Genomic DNA, 22,356 nt, shown 5'->3' with positions numbered 1-22,356 from the left:
TCACACACACAATCCCCCTCACCATCACACACACAATCACACTCACCATCACACACACAATCCTCCTCACTATCACAAACACAATCCACCTCACCACCACACACACATTCCCCCTCACCATCACACACACAATACATTTCACCATCACAAACACAATCCCTCTCACCATCACACACACATTCATCATCACAATCACACACACAATCCACCTCACAATCACACACACAATCCACCTCACCATCACACACACAATCCCCCTCACCTTCACACAAACAGTCCCTCTCACCATCACACACACAATCCCCCTCACCATCACACACACAATCCACATCACCATCACACACACAGTCCACCTCACCATCACACACATTATCCCCCTCACCATCACACACACAATCCACCTCACCATCACACACAGAATCCGCGTCACCATCACACACACAATCCCCCTCACCATCACATACACGATCCGCCTCATCAACACACACACAGTCCCCCTCACCATCACACACACAATCCCCCTCACCATCACACACACAATCCGCCGCTCCATCACACACACAGTCCCCCTCACTATCACACGCACAATCCACCTCACCATCACACACACTGACCCCCTCACCATCATGCACACAATACCTTTCACCATCACACACACAATCCACCACTCCATCACGCACACAATCCCCCTCACCATCACACACACAATCCACTTCACCATCACACATACAATCCACCTCACTATCACATACACAATCCACCTCACCATCAAACACACAATCCCTCTCACCATCACACACAGATTCCGCTGCTTCATCACGCACACAATCCAGCTCACCATCACACGTACCATCCACCGCTCCATCACACACACATTCCACTGCTTCATCACACAAATAATCCCCATCACCATCACACACACAATACCTTTCACCATCACAGACACAATCCCTCTCACCATCACACACACATTCATCATCACAATCACACACACAATCCACCTCACAATCACACACACAATCCACGTCACCATCACACACACAATCCCCCTCACCTTCACATGCACAATCCCCCTCACCATCACACACACAGTCCACCTAACCATCACACACATTATCCCCCTCACCATCACACTCACAAACCCCCTCACCATCACTCACACAATCGCATTCAGCATCACACACACAATCCACCTCACCATCACACACACATTCCACGTCACCATCACACACACAATCCCCCTCACCATCACATACACGATCCGCCTCATCATCACACACACAATCCCCCTCACCATCACACACACAATCCCCCTCACCATCACATACACAATCTGCCGCTCCATCACACACACAATCCCCCTCACCATCACACACACAATACCACTCACCATCACAAACACAATCCCTCTCACCATCACACACACAATCACCCTCACCATCACACAAACAATCCACCTCACAATCACACACACAATCCCCCTTACCATCACACACACAATCCCCTCACCATCACACACACAATCCACCTGACAATCACACGCACAATCCTCCTCACCATCATACACACAATCCCCCTCACTTTCACACACACAATACCTTTAACCATCACACGCACAATCCCCCTCACCATCACACACACAATACCTCTCACCATCACAAACACAATCCCTCTCACCATCACACACACAATCACCCTCACCATCACACACAGAATCCACCTCACAATCACACACACAATCCCCCTCACCATCACACACACAATCCCCCTCACCATCACACACACAATCCAGATCACCATCACACACATAATCTGGCTCACCATCATAAACACAATCCGCTGCTTCATCACACACACAATCCCCCTTACCATCACACACACAATCCTCCTCACCATCACACACAAAATCCACCTCACCATCACAGACAATCCACCTCACTATCACACACACAATCCCCCTCACCATCACACACACAATCACACTCACCATCACACACACAATCCACCTCACTATCACACACACAATCCACCTCACCACCACACACACATTCCCCCTCACCATCACACACACAATACCTTTCACCATCACAAACACAATCCCCCTCACCTTCACACACACAATCCCCCTCACCATCACACACACAGTCCACCTCACCATCACACACATTATCCCCCTCACCATCACACACACAAACCCCCTCACCATCACTCACACAATCGCGCTCACCATCACACACAATCCCCCTTACCATCACACACTCAATCCCCCTCACCATCACACACACAATCCACCTCACAATCACACACACAATCCCCCTCTCCATCATACACACAATCCCCCTCACTTTCACACACACAATCCCCCTCACCATCACACACACAGTCCATCTCACCATCACACACATTATCCCCCTCACCATCACACACACAATCTCTTTTACCATCACACGCACAATCCCCCTCACCATCACACACACAATACCTCTCACCATCACAAACATAATCCCTCTCACCATCACACACACAATCACCATCACAATCACACACAGAATCCACCTCACAATCACACACACAATCCCCCTCACCATCACACACACAATCCCCCTCACCATCACACACACAATCCAGATCACCATCACACACAAAATCTGGCTCACCATCATAAACACAATCCGCTGCTTCATCACACACACAATGCCCCTTACCATTACACACACAATCCTCCTCACCATCACACACAAAATCCACCTCACCATCACAGACAATCCACCTCACTATCACACACACAATCCCCCTCACCATCACACACACAATCCACCTCACCATCACACACACAATCCGCCGCTCCATCACACACAGTCTACATCACCATCACACACACAATCCACCTCACTATCACACACACAATCCACCTCAACATCACACACACAATCCCCCTCACCATCACACACAAAATCCCACTCACCATCACTCACACAATAGCCCTCACCATCACACACACAATTCCCCTCAGCATGACACACACAATCCCCCTCACCATCATACACTGAATCCATTGCTTCATCACACACAGAATCCACAGCAGAGTCACACACACAAACCGCCGCTCCATCACACACACAATCCGCTGCTTCATCACACACACAATCGACCTCACCATCACACACTCATTCGCTCTATCACACACACAATCCACATCACCATCACACACACAATCCACCTCACTAACACACACACAATCTCCCTCACCATCACACACATAATTTCCCTCACCATCACACACACAGTCCCCTTCACCATCACACACACACAACCCCCTCAGCATCACACACACAATCCCCCTGACTATCACACACACAATCACCCTCACCATCACACACGCAATCCCCCTCACCATCACACACAGAATCCACTGCTCCATCACACACACAATCCCCCTCACCATCACAAACACAATCCCCCTCACCATCACACACACAATCCACCTCACCATCACACACACAATCTGGCTCACCATCACACACAATCCGTTGCTTCATCACACACACAATCCCCCTCACCACACACACAAAATCCGCTGCTTCATCACACACACAATCCCCCTCACCATCACACACACAATCCCCCTCACCGTCACACACACAATCACCCTCACCATCACATACACAATCCCCCTCACCATCACACACACAACCCAGTGCTCCATCACACACACAATCCACATCACCATCACACTCACAATCCACCTCACTATCACACACACAATCCACCTCACCATCACACACACAGTCCCCCTCACCATCACACACACAATACCTCACAACATCACACAAAGAATCCCTTGCTTCATCACACAAACAATCTGGCTCAACATCACACATACAAACACAATCACCATCACACACAGAATCCCCCTCACCATCACACACACAATCCACCTCAACATCACACACACTATCCCCCTCACCATCACACACACAATCCTCCTCACCATCACACACACAATCCGCCGCTCCATCACACACACAATCATCTGCTTCATCAAACACACAATCCACCTCACCATCACACACACAATCCCCCTCATCATCACACACACAATTCGCCGCTCTATCACACACAGAATCCCCCTCTCTATCACACACACAATCCCCATAACAATCACACGAACAATCACCCTCACCATCACATACACAATCCACCTCAGCATCACACACACAATCCCCCTCACCATCACACACACAATCCCTCTCACCATCACACACACAATCCCCCTCACTATCACACATACAATCCAACTCACCATCACACACACAATTCCCCTCACCATCACATACACAATCCACCTCAGCATCACACACACAATCCCCCTCACCATCACACACACAATCCCTCTCACCATCACACACACAATCCCCCTCACCATCATACACACAATCCCCCTCACTTTCACACACACAATCCCCCTCACCATCACACACACAGTCCATCTCACCATCACACACATTATCCCCCTCACCATCACACACACAATCCCTTTTACCATCACACGCACAATCCCCCTCACCATCACACACACAATACCTCTCACCATCACAAACACAATCCCTCTCACCATCACACACACAATCACCCTCACCATCACACACAGAATCCACCTCACAATCACACACACAATCCCCCTCACCATCACACACACAATCCCCCTCACCATCACACACACAATCCAGATCACCATCACACACAAAATCTGGCTCACCATCATAAACACAATCCGCCGATTCATCACACACACAATCCCCTTTACCATCACACAAACAATCCTCCTCACCATCACACACAAAATCCACCTCACCATCACAGACAATCCACCTCACTATCACACACACAATCCCCCTCACCATCACACACACAATCACACTCACCATCACACACACAATCCACCTCACCATCACGCACACAATCCGCCGCTCCATCACACACAGTCTACATCACCATCACACACACAATCCACCTCACTATCACACACACAATCCACCTCAACATCACACACACAATCCCCCTCACCATCATACACACAATCACCCTCAGCATCACTCACACAATAGCCCTCACCATCACACACACAATTCCCCCCAGCATGACACACACTATCCCCCTCACCATCATACACTGAATCCATTGCTTCATCACACACACAATCCACTGCAGAGTCACACACACAATCCGCCGCTCCATCACACACACAATCCGCTGCTTCATCACACACACAATCGACCTCACCATCACACACTCATTCCCTCTAACCATCACACACACAATCCACATCACCATCACACACACAATCCACATCACCATCACACACACAATCCACCTCAATAACACACACACAATCTCCCTCACCATCACACACACAATCCACCTCACCGTCACACACACAATCCCCCTCACCATCACTCACACAAACCCTCTCACCATCACACGCACAATCCCCCTCACCATCACACACACAATCCCCCACACCATCACACACACAATCCCCCTCACCATCACACACACAGTACCCCTCAACATCACACACACGATCCGCCTCAGCATCACACACACAATCCCCATCACCATCACACACATAATCCGCCGCTCCAACACACACACAATCATCTGCTTCATCACACACACAATCCCCCTCACCATCACACAGACATTCCCCCTCACCATCACACACACAATCCACATCACCATCACACACACAATCCACCTCACTAACACACACACAATCCCCCTCATCATCACTCTCACAATCCGCGTCACCATCGCACACACAATTCGCCGCTCTGTCACACACAGAATCCCCCTCTCTATCACGCACACAATCCCCATAACAATCACACGAACAATCACCCTCAACATCACATACAGAATCCGCCGCTCCATCACACACACAGTCCTCATCACCATCACACAAACAATCCACCTCACCATCACACACACAGTCCCCCTCACCATCACACACACAATCCAACGCTCCATCACACACACAGTCCACATCACCATCCCACACACAATCCCTCTCACCATCACACAAACAATCCCCCTCACCATCACACACACAATCCACCTCACTATCACACACACAATCCAGTGCTCCATCACACACATAATCCACATCGCCATCACACACACAATCCACCTCACCATCACACACACAGTCCCCCTCAGCATCACACACACAATACCTCTCACCATCACACACAGAATCCGTTGCTTCATCACACACACAATCTGGCTCACCATCACACATACAATCCCACTCACCATCACACACACAATTCCCCTCACCATCACACAAACAATTCGCCGCTCCATCACACACACAATCCGCTGCTTCATCACACGCACAATCCCCCTCACCATCACATACACATTCCCCCTCATGATCACACACACAATCCACATCACCATCACACACACAATCCACCTCACCAACACACACACAATCCCCCTCACCATCACACACACAATCCCCCTCAGCATCAAACACACAATCCCCCTCACCATCACTCACACAATACCCCTCACCATCACACTCACAATCCGTGTCACCATCACACTCACAATCCGTGTCACCATCACACACACAATCCGCCGTTCCATCACACACACAATCCCCCTCACCATCACACACACAATCCAGCGCTCCATCACACACACAGTCCACATCACCATCCCACACACAATCCCCCTCACCATCACACACACAATACTCCTCAGCATCACACACACAATCCTCCTGACCATCACACACACAATCACCCTCACCATCACACACACAATCCCCCTCACCATCACACACAGAATCCACTGCTCCATCACACACACAATCGCCCTCACCATCACAAACACAATCCCCCTCACCATCACACACACAATCCACCTCACCATCACACACACAATCTGGCTCACCATCATACACACAATCCGCTGCTTCATCACACACACAATCCCCCTCACCATCACACACACAATCCCCCTCACCGTCACACACACAATCACCCTCACCATCACAAACACAATCCCCCTCACCATCACACACACAATCCAGTGCTCCATCACACACACAATCCACATCACCATCACACTCACAATCCACCTAACTATCACACACACAGTCCCCCTCAACATCACACACACGATCCGCCTCATCATCACACACACAATCCCCATCACCATCGCACACATAATCCGCCGCTCCATCACACACACAATCATCTATTTCATCACACACACAATCCCCCTCACCATCATACACGCATTCCCCCTCACCATCACACACACAATCCACATCACCATCACACACACAATCCACCTCACTAACACACACACAATCCCCCTCATCATCACACTCACAATCCGCGTCACCATCACACACACAATACGCTGCTCCATCAAACACACAATCCACCTCACCATCACACACTCAATCCCCCTCACCATCACACACACAATTCGCCGCTCTATCACACACAGAATCCCCCTCTCTATCACGCACACAATCCCCATAACAATCACACGAACAATCACCCTCACCATCACATACAGAACCCGCCGCTCCATCACACAAACAATCCACCTCACTATCACACGCACAGTCCCCCTCACCATGACACACACAATACCTCTCACCATCACACACAGAATCCGTTGCTGCATAACACACACAATCCCCCTCACCATCGCACACACAATCCCCCTCACCATCGCACACACAATCCCCCTCACCATCACACACACAATCCAGCGCTCCATCACACACACAGTCCCCCTCACCATCACACACACAATCCCCCTCACCATCACACACAGAGTCCCCCTCACCATCACACACACAATACCTCTCACCATCACACACAGAATCCGTTGCTTCATCACACACACAATACCTCTCACCATCACACACAGAATCCGTTGCTTCATCACACACACAATCTGGCTCATCTTCAAACTCACAATCCGCCACTCCATCACACACACAATCCCCCTCACCATCACACAGACAATCTGCCTAACCAGCACACACACAAACCCCCTCACCATCACACGCACAATCCCCCTCACCATCACACACACAATCTGGCTCACCATCACACAGAATCTGCCGATCCATCACACATACAATCCGCCTCAACGTCACACACACTATCCCCCTCACCATCATACGCACAATCCCCCTCACCATCACACACACATTCCCTCTCACCATCACACACACAATCCCCCTCACCATCACACACACAATCCCCCTCACTATCACACATACAATCCAACTCACCATCACACACACAATTCCCCTCACCATCACATACACAATCCACCTCAGCATCACACACACAATCCCCCTCACCATCACACACACAATCCCTCTCACCATCACACACACAATCCCCCTCACCATCATACACACAATCCCCCTCACTTTCACACACACAATCCCCCTCACCATCACACACACAGTCCATCTCACCATCACACACATTATCCCCCTCACCATCACACACACAATCCCTTTTACCATCACACGCACAATCCCCCTCACCATCACACACACAATACCTCTCACCATCACAAACACAATCCCTCTCACCATCACACACACAATCACCCTCACCATCACACACAGAATCCACCTCACAATCACACACACAATCCCCCTCACCATCACACACACAATCCCCCTCACCATCACACACACAATCCAGATCACCATCACACACAAAATCTGGCTCACCATCATAAACACAATCCGCCGATTCATCACACACACAATCCCCTTTACCATCACACAAACAATCCTCCTCACCATCACACACAAAATCCACCTCACCATCACAGACAATCCACCTCACTATCACACACACAATCCCCCTCACCATCACACACACAATCACACTCACCATCACACACACAATCCACCTCACCATCACGCACACAATCCGCCGCTCCATCACACACAGTCTACATCACCATCACACACACAATCCACCTCACTATCACACACACAATCCACCTCAACATCACACACACAATCCCCCTCACCATCATACACACAATCACCCTCAGCATCACTCACACAATAGCCCTCACCATCACACACACAATTCCCCCCAGCATGACACACACTATCCCCCTCACCATCATACACTGAATCCATTGCTTCATCACACACACAATCCACTGCAGAGTCACACACACAATCCGCCGCTCCATCACACACACAATCCGCTGCTTCATCACACACACAATCGACCTCACCATCACACACTCATTCCCTCTAACCATCACACACACAATCCACATCACCATCACACACACAATCCACATCACCATCACACACACAATCCACCTCAATAACACACACACAATCTCCCTCACCATCACACACACAATCCACCTCACCGTCACACACACAATCCCCCTCACCATCACTCACACAAACCCTCTCACCATCACACGCACAATCCCCCTCACCATCACACACACAATCCCCCACACCATCACACACACAATCCCCCTCACCATCACACACACAGTACCCCTCAACATCACACACACGATCCGCCTCAGCATCACACACACAATCCCCATCACCATCACACACATAATCCGCCGCTCCAACACACACACAATCATCTGCTTCATCACACACACAATCCCCCTCACCATCACACAGACATTCCCCCTCACCATCACACACACAATCCACATCACCATCACACACACAATCCACCTCACTAACACACACACAATCCCCCTCATCATCACTCTCACAATCCGCGTCACCATCGCACACACAATTCGCCGCTCTGTCACACACAGAATCCCCCTCTCTATCACGCACACAATCCCCATAACAATCACACGAACAATCACCCTCAACATCACATACAGAATCCGCCGCTCCATCACACACACAGTCCTCATCACCATCACACAAACAATCTACCTCACCATCACACACACAGTCCCCTTCACCATCACACACACAATACCTCTCACCATCACACACAGAATCCGTTGCTTCATCACACACACAATCTGGCTCATCTTCACACTCACAATCTGCCACTCCATCACACACACAATCCACCTCACCATCACACACACAGTCCCCCTCACCATCACACACACAATACCTCTCACCATCACACACAGAATCCGTTGCTTCATCACACACACAATCTGGCTCATCTTCAAACTCACAATCCGCCACTCCATCACACACTCAATCCCCCTCACCATCACACTCACAGTCCCCCTCACCATCACACACACAATCCCCCTCACCATCACACACACAATCCCCCTCACCATCACACACACAATCTGGCTCACCATCACACACACAATCTGCCGATCCATCACACATACAATCCGCCTCAACATCACACACACTATCCCCCTCACCATCACACGCACAATCCCCCTCACCATCACACACACATTCCCTCTCACCATCACACACACAATCCCCCTCACCATCACACACACAATGCACCTCACCATCACACAAAAAATCCCCCTCAACATCACACACACAATCCAGCGCTCCAGCACACACACAATCCACATCATCATCACACACACAATCCACCTCACTGTCACACACACAATCCACCTCACCATCACACACACAATCCCTCTCACCATCACACAGACAATCCCCCTCACCATCACACACACAGTCCACCTCACCATCACACACACGTTCCCCCTCACCATCACACAGACAATCCCCCTCACCATCACACACACAATCCCCCTCACCATCACACAGACAATCCATCTCACCATCACGCACACAATCCACCTCACTATCACACACACAATTCCCCTCACCATCACACACACAATCCGCCGCTCCATCACACACACAAACCCCCTCACCATCACACACACAATCCCCCTCACCATCACACACACAATCCAACGCTCCATCACACACACAGTCCACATCACCATCCCACACACAATCCACCTCACTATCACACACACAATCCAGTGCTCCATCACACACATAATCCACATCGCCATCACACACACAATCCACCTCACCATCACACACACAGTCCCCCTCAGCATCACACACACAATACCTCTCACCATCACACACAGAATCCGTTGCTTCATCACACACACAATCTGGCTCACCATCACACATACAATCCCACTCACCATCACACACACAATTCCCCTCACCATCACACAAACAATTCGCCGCTCCATCACACACACAATCCGCTGCTTCATCACACGCACAATCCCCCTCACCATCACATACACATTCCCCCTCATGATCTCACACACAATCCACATCACCATCACACACACAATCCACCTCACCAACACACACACAATCCCCCTCACCATCACACACACAATCCCCCTCAGCATCAAACACACAATCCCCCTCACCATCACTCACACAATACCCCTCACCATCACACTCACAATCCGTGTCACTATCACACTCACAATCCGTGTCACCATCACACACACAATCCGCCGTTCCATCACACACACAATCCCCCTCACCATCACACACACAATCCAGCGCTCCATCACACACACAGTCCACATCACCATCCCACACACAATCCCCCTCACCATCACACACACAATACTCCTCAGCATCACACACACAATCCTCCTGACCATCACACACACAATCACCCTCACCATCACACACACAATCCCCCTCACCATCACACACAGAATCCACTGCTCCATCACACACACAATCGCCCTCACCATCACAAACACAATCCCCCTCACCATCACACACACAATCCACCTCACCATCACACACACAATCTGGCTCACCATCATACACACAATCCGCTGCTTCATCACACACACAATCCCCCTCACCATCACACACACAATCCCCCTCACCGTCACACACACAATCACCCTCACCATCACAAACACAATCCCCCTCACCATCACACACACAATCCAGTGCTCCATCACACACACAATCCACATCACCATCACACTCACAATCCACCTAACTATCACACACACAGTCCCCCTCAACATCACACACACGATCCGCCTCATCATCACACACACAATCCCCATCACCATCGCACACATAATCCGCCGCTCCATCACACACACAATCATCTATTTCATCACACACACAATCCCCCTCACCATCATACACGCATTCCCCCTCACCATCACACACACAATCCACATCACCATCACACACACAATCCACCTCACTAACACACACACAATCCCCCTCATCATCACACTCACAATCCGCGTCACCATCACACACACAATACGCTGCTCCATCAAACACACAATCCACCTCACCATCACACACTCAATCCCCCTCACCATCACACACACAATTCGCCGCTCTATCACACACAGAATCCCCCTCTCTATCACGCACACAATCCCCATAACAATCACACGAACAATCACCCTCACCATCACATACAGAACCCGCCGCTCCATCACACAAACAATCCACCTCACTATCACACGCACAGTCCCCCTCACCATGACACACACAATACCTCTCACCATCACACACAGAATCCGTTGCTGCATAACACACACAATCCCCCTCACCATCGCACACACAATCCCCCTCACCATCGCACACACAATCCCCCTCACCATCACACACACAATCCAGTGCTCCATCACACACACAATCCACATCACCATCACACTCACAATCCACCTCACCATCACACACACAATACCTCTCAACATCACACAAAGAATCCCTTGCTTCATCACACAAACAATCTGGCTCAACATCACACATACAAACACAATCACCATCACACACAGAATCCCCCTCACCATCACACACACAATCCACCTCAACATCACACACACTATCCCCCTCACCATCACACACACAATCCTCCTCACCATCAGACACACAATCCACCTCACTGTCACACACACAATCCCCCTCACCATCACTCACACAAACCCTCTCACCATCACACACACAATCCCCCTCACCATCACACACACAATCCCCCTCACCATCACACTCAATCCGCCGCTCCATCACACACACAATCCCCCTCACCATCAGACACACAATCCCCCACACCATCACACACACAGTACCCCTCACCATCACACACACAGTACCCCTCAACATCACACACACGATCCGCCTCATCATCACACACACAATCCCCATCACCATCACACACATAATCCGCCGCTCCATCACACACACAATCATCTGCTTCATCACACACACAATCCCCCTCACCATCACACAGACATTCCCCCTCACCATCACACACACAATCCACATCACCATCACACACACAATCCACCTCACTAACACACACACAATCCCCCTCATCATCACACTCACAATCCGCGTCACCATCGCACACACAATCCCCCTCACCATCACACACAGAATCCACTGCTCCATCACACACACAATCGCCCTCACCATCACAAACACAATCCCCCTCACCATCACACACACAATCCACCTCACCATCACACACACAATCTGGCTCACCATCATACACACAATCCGCTGCTTCATCACACACACAATCCCCCTCACCGTCACACACACAATCACCCTCACCATCACAAACACAATCCCCCTCACCATCACACACACAATCCAGTGCTCCATCACACACACAATCCACATCACCATCACACTCACAATCCACCTAACTATCACACACACAGTCCCCCTCAACATCACACACACGATCCGCCTCATCATCACACACACAATCCCCATCACCATCGCACACATAATCCGCCGCTCCATCACACACACAATCATCTATTTCATCACACACACAATCCCCCTCACCATCATACACGCATTCCCCCTCACCATCACACACACAATCCACATCACCATCACACACACAATCCACCTCACTAACACACACACAATCCCCCTCATCATCACACTCACAATCCGCGTCACCATCACACACACAATACGCTGCTCCATCAAACACACAATCCACCTCACCATCACACACTCAATCCCCCTCACCATCACACACACAATTCGCCGCTCTATCACACACAGAATCCCCCTCTCTATCACGCACACAATCCCCATAACAATCACACGAACAATCACCCTCACCATCACATACAGAACCCGCCGCTCCATCACACAAACAATCCACCTCACTATCACACGCACAGTCCCCCTCACCATGACACACACAATACCTCTCACCATCACACACAGAATCCGTTGCTGCATAACACACACAATCCCCCTCACCATCGCACACACAATCCCCCTCACCATCGCACACACAATCCCCCTCACCATCACACACACAATCCAGCGCTCCATCACACACACAGTCCCCCTCACCATCACACACACAATCCCCCTCACCATCACACACAGAGTCCCCCTCACCATCACACACACAATACCTCTCACCATCACACACAGAATCCGTTGCTTCATCACACACACAATACCTCTCACCATCACACACAGAATCCGTTGCTTCATCACACACACAATCTGGCTCATCTTCAAACTCACAATCCGCCACTCCATCACACACACAATCCCCCTCACCATCACACAGACAATCTGCCTAACCAGCACACACACAAACCCCCTCACCATCACACGCACAATCCCCCTCACCATCACACACACAATCTGGCTCACCATCACACAGAATCTGCCGATCCATCACACATACAATCCGCCTCAACGTCACACACACTATCCCCCTCACCATCATACGCACAATCCCCCTCACCATCACACACACATTCCCTCTCACCATCACACACACAATCCCCCTCACCATCACACACACAATCCCCCTCACCATCACACACACAATGCACCTCACCATCACACACACAATCCGCCGCTCCATCACACACACAATCATCTATTTCATCTCACACACAATCCCCCTCACCATCATACACGCATTCCCCCTCACCATCACACACACAATCCACATCACCATCACACACACAATCCACCTCACTAACACACACACAATCCCCCTCACCATCACTCACACAATCGCCCTCACCATCACACACACAATCCCCCTCACTATCACACTCACAATCAGCGTCACCATCACACACACAATCCGCCGCTCCATCACACACACAATCCACCTCACCATCACACACACAATCCCCCTCACCATCAGACACACAATCCGCCACTCCATCACACACACAAACCCTCTCAAAATCCCCCTCACCAATCCACACACAATCCGCCGCTCCATCACACACACAATCCGCTGCTTCATCACACACACAATCCCCCTCACCATCACATACACATTCCCCCTCACCATCACACACACATTCCACATTACCATCACACACACAATCCACCTCACTAACACACACACAATCCCCCTCACCATCACACACACAATCCCCCTCAGCATCAAACACACAATCCCCCTCACCATCGCTCACACAATCCCCCTCACCATCACACACACAATCCCCCTCACCATCACACTCACAATCCGCGTCACCATCACACACACAATCCCTCTCACCATCACACACACAATTCCCCTCACCATCACACACACAATCCACCTCACTATCACACACACAATCCACCTCACCATCACACACACATTCCCCCTCACCATCACACACACAATACCTTTCACCATCACAAACACAATCCCTCTTACCATCACACACACACTCATCCTCACAATCACACACACAATCCACCTCACAATCACACCCACAATCCACCTCACCATCACACACACAATCCCCCTCACCTTCACACACACAATCCCCCTCACCATCACACACACAATCCCCCTCACCATCACACACACAATCCACCTCACCATCACACACATTATCGCCCTCACCATCACACACACAAACCCTCTCGCCATCACTCACACAATCGCCCTCACCATCACACACACAATCCACCTCACCATCACACACACAATCTGTGTCACCATCACACACATAATCCCCCTCACCATCACATACACGATCCGCCTCATCATCACACACACAATCCCCCTCATCATCACACACACAATCCCCCTCACCATCACACACACAATCCGCCGCTCCATCACACAAACAATTCCCCTCACTATCACACGCACAATCCACCTCACCATCACACACACTGACCCCCTCACCATCACACACACAATCCCCCTCACCATCACACACACAATACCCCTCACCATCACAAACACAATCCCTCTCACCATCTCACACACAATCACCCTCACCATCACACACACAATCCACCTCACAATCACACACACAATCCCTCTTACCATCACACACACAATCCCCCTCACCATCACACACACAATCCACCTCACAATCACACACACAATCCCCCTCACTTTCACACACACAATCCCCCTCACCATCACACACACAGTCCATCTCACCATCACACACATTATCCCCCTCACCATCACACACACAATCCCTTTTACCATCACACGCACAATCCCCCTCACCATCACACACACAATACCTCTCACCATCACAAACACAATCCCTCTCACCATCACACACACGATCACCCTCACCATCACACACAGAATCCACCTCACAATCACACACACAATCCCCCTCACCATCACACACACAATCCCCCTCACCATCACACACACAATCCACATCACCATCACACACAAAATCTGGCTCACCATCATAAACACAATCCGCTGCTTCATCACACACACAATCCCCTTTACCATCGCACACACAATCCTCCTCACCATCACACACAAAATCCACCTCACCATCACAGACAATCCACCTCACTATCACACACACAATCCCCCTCACCATCACACACACAATCACACTCACCATCACACACACAATCCACCTCACCATCACACACACAATCCGCCGCTCCATCACACACAGTCTACATCACCATCACACACACAATCCACCTCACTATCACACACACAATCCACCTCAACATCACACACACAATCCCCCTCACCATCACACACACAATCACCCTCAGCATCACTCACACAATAGCCCTCACCATCACACACACAATTCCCCTCAGCATGACACACACAATCCCCCTCACCATCATACACTGAATCCATTGCTTCATCACACACACAATCCACTGCAGAGTCACACACACAATCCGCTGCTCCATCACACACACAATCCGCTGCTTCATCACACACACAATCGACCTCACCATCACACACTCATTCCCTCTAACCATCACACACACAATCCACATCACCATCACACACACAATCCACATCACCATCACACACACACAGTCCCCTTCACCATCACACACACAATCCCCCTCAGCATCACACACACAATCCCCCTGACTATCACACACACAATCACCCTCACCATCACACACACAATCCCCCTCACCATCACACACAGAATCCACTGCTCCATCACACACTCAATCCCCCTCACCATCACAAACACAATCCCCCTCACCATCACACACACAATCCATCTCACCATCACACACACTATCTGGCTCACCATCATACACACAATCCGCTGCTTCATCACACACACAATCCCCCTCACCATCACACACACAATCCCCCTCACTGTCACACACACAATCACCCTCACCATCACATACACAATCCCCCTCACCATCACACACACAATCCAGTGCTCCATCACACACACAATCCACATCACCATCACACTCACAATCCACCTCACCATCACACACACAATACCTCTCAACATCACACAAAGAATCCCTTGCTTCATCACACAAACAATCTGGCTCAACATCACACATACAAACACAATCACCATCACACACAGAATCCCCCTCACCATCACACACACAATCCACCTCAACATCACACACACTATCCCCCTCACCATCACACACACAATCCTCCTCACCATCAGACACACAATCCACCTCACTGTCACACACACAATCCCCCTCACCATCACTCACACAAACCCTCTCACCATCACACACACAATCCCCCTCACCATCACACACACAATCCCCCTCACCATCACACTCAATCCGCCGCTCCATCACACACACAATCCCCCTCACCATCAGACACACAATCCCCCACACCATCACACACACAGTACCCCTCACCATCACACACACAGTACCCCTCAACATCACACACACGATCCGCCTCATCATCACACACACAATCCCCATCACCATCACACACATAATCCGCCGCTCCATCACACACACAATCATCTGCTTCATCACACACACAATCCCCCTCACCATCACACAGACATTCCCCCTCACCATCACACACACAATCCACATCACCATCACACACACAATCCACCTCACTAACACACACACAATCCCCCTCATCATCACACTCACAATCCGCGTCACCATCGCACACACAATCCCCCTCACCATCACACACAGAATCCACTGCTCCATCACACACACAATCGCCCTCACCATCACAAACACAATCCCCCTCACCATCACACACACAATCCACCTCACCATCACACACACAATCTGGCTCACCATCATACACACAATCCGCTGCTTCATCACACACACAATCCCCCTCACCATCACACACACAATCCCCCTCACCGTCACACACACAATCACCCTCACCATCACAAACACAATCCCCCTCACCATCACACACACAATCCAGTGCTCCATCACACACACAATCCACATCACCATCACACTCACAATCCACCTAACTATCACACACACAGTCCCCCTCAACATCACACACACGATCCGCCTCATCATCACACACACAATCCCCATCACCATCGCACACATAATCCGCCGCTCCATCACACACACAATCATCTATTTCATCACACACACAATCCCCCTCACCATCATACACGCATTCCCCCTCACCATCACACACACAATCCACATCACCATCACACACACAATCCACCTCACTAACACACACACAATCCCCCTCATCATCACACTCACAATCCGCGTCACCATCACACACACAATACGCTGCTCCATCAAACACACAATCCACCTCACCATCACACACTCAATCCCCCTCACCATCACACACACAATTCGCCGCTCTATCACACACAGAATCCCCCTCTCTATCACGCACACAATCCCCATAACAATCACACGAACAATCACCCTCACCATCACATACAGAACCCGCCGCTCCATCACACAAACAATCCACCTCACTATCACACGCACAGTCCCCCTCACCATGACACACACAATACCTCTCACCATCACACACAGAATCCGTTGCTGCATAACACACACAATCCCCCTCACCATCGCACACACAATCCCCCTCACCATCGCACACACAATCCCCCTCACCATCACACACACAATCCAGCGCTCCATCACACACACAGTCCCCCTCACCATCACACACACAATCCCCCTCACCATCACACACAGAGTCCCCCTCACCATCACACACACAATACCTCTCACCATCACACACAGAATCCGTTGCTTCATCACACACACAATACCTCTCACCATCACACACAGAATCCGTTGCTTCATCACACACACAATCTGGCTCATCTTCAAACTCACAATCCGCCACTCCATCACACACACAATCCCCCTCACCATCACACAGACAATCTGCCTAACCAGCACACACACAAACCCCCTCACCATCACACGCACAATCCCCCTCACCATCACACACACAATCTGGCTCACCATCACACAGAATCTGCCGATCCATCACACATACAATCCGCCTCAACGTCACACACACTATCCCCCTCACCATCATACGCACAATCCCCCTCACCATCACACACACATTCCCTCTCACCATCACACACACAATCCCCCTCACCATCACACACACAATCCCCCTCACCATCACACACACAATGCACCTCACCATCACACACACAATCCGCCGCTCCATCACACACACAATCATCTATTTCATCTCACACACAATCCCCCTCACCATCATACACGCATTCCCCCTCACCATCACACACACAATCCACATCACCATCACACACACAATCCACCTCACTAACACACACACAATCCCCCTCATCATCACACTCACAATCCGCGTCACCATCACACACACAATACGCTGCTCCATCAAACACACAATCCACCTCACCATCACACACTCAATCCCCCTCACCATCACACACACAATTCGCCGCTCTATCACACACAGAATCCCCCTCTCTATCACGCACACAATCCCCATAACAATCACACGAACAATCACCCTCACCATCACATACAGAACCCGCCGCTCCATCACACAAACAATCCACCTCACTATCACACGCACAGTCCCCCTCACCATGACACACACAATACCTCTCACCATCACACACAGAATCCGTTGCTGCATAACACTCACAATCCCCCTCACCATCGCACACACAATACCTCTCACCATCACACATAGAATCCGTTGCTTCATCACACACACAATCTGGCTCACCATCACACATACAATACCACTCACCATCAGACACACAGTTCCCCTCACCATCAGATACACAATCCGCCGCTCCATCACACACACAATCCGCTGCTTCATCACACACACAATCCCCCTCACCATCACATACACATTCCCCCTCACCATCACACACACAATCCACATCACCATCACACACACAATCCACCTCACTGACACACACACAATCCCCCTCACCATCACACACACAATCCCCCTCAGCATCAAACACACAATCCCCCTCAGCATCACTCACACAATCGCCCTCACCATCACACACACAATCCCCCTCACCATCACACTCACAAACCGCGTCACCATCACACACACAATCCGCCGCTCCATCACACAAACAATCCAGCTCACCATCACACACACAATCCCCCTCACCATCAGACACACAATCCGCCACTCCATCACACACACAAACCCTCTCACTATCACACACACAATCCCCCTCACCATCACACACACAATCCGCCGCTCCATCACACACACAATCCGCTGCTTCATCACACACACAATCCCCCTCACCATCACATACACATTCCCCCTCACCATCACACACACAATCCACATCACCATCACACACACAATCCACCTCACTAACACACACACAATTCCCCTCACCATCACACACACAATCCCCCTCAGCATCAAACACACAATCCCCCTCACCATCACTCACACAATCCCCCTCACCATCGCACAAACAATCCCCCTCACCATCACACTCACAATCCGCGTCACCATCACACACACAGTCCCCCTCAGCATCACACACACAATACCTCTCACCATCACACATAGAATCCGTTGCTTCATCACACACACAATCTGGCTCACCATCACACATACAATACCACTCACCATCACACACACAGTTCCCCTCACCATCAGACACACAATCCGCCGCTCCATCACACACACAATCCGCTGCTTCATCACACACACAATCCCCCTCACCATCACATACACATTCCCCCACACCATCACACACACAATCCACATCACCATCACACACACAATCCACCTAACTAACACACACACATTCCCCCTCACCATCACACACACAATCCCCCTCACCATCAAACACACAATCCCCCTCACCATCACTCACACAATCGCCCTCACCATCACACACACAATCCCCCTCACCATCACACTCACAATCCGCGTCACCATGACACACACAATCCGCCGCTCCATCACACACACAATCCAGCTCACCATCACACACACAATCCCCCTCACCATCAGACACACAATCCGCCACTCCATCACACACACAAACCCTCTCACTATCACACACACAATCCCGCTCACCATCACACACACAATCCGCCGCTCCATCACACACACAATCCGCTGCTTCATCACACACACAATCCCCCTCACCATCACATACACATTCCCCCTCACCATCACACAAACAATCCCCCTCACCATCACACACACAATCCAGCGCTCCATCACACACACAGTCCACATCACCATCCCACAAACAATCCCTCTCACCATCACACACACAATCCCCCTCACCATTACACACACAATCCTCCTCACCATCACACACACAATCCAGCGCTCCATCACACACACAGTCCACATCACCATCCCACACACAATCCCTCTCGCCATCACACACACAATCCCCCTCACCATCACACACACAATCCACCTCACTATCACACGCACAATCCAGTGCTTCATCACACACATAATCCACATCGCCGTCACACACACAATCCACCTCACTATCACACACACAGTCCCCCTCAGCATCACACACACA

The sequence above is a fragment of the Mobula birostris genome, chromosome 4 (genome assembly GCF_030028105.1).
Source record: "Mobula birostris isolate sMobBir1 chromosome 4, sMobBir1.hap1, whole genome shotgun sequence".
NCBI lineage: Eukaryota > Metazoa > Chordata > Chondrichthyes > Myliobatiformes > Myliobatidae > Mobula > Mobula birostris.
This window is presented reverse-complemented; position numbering follows the sequence as displayed.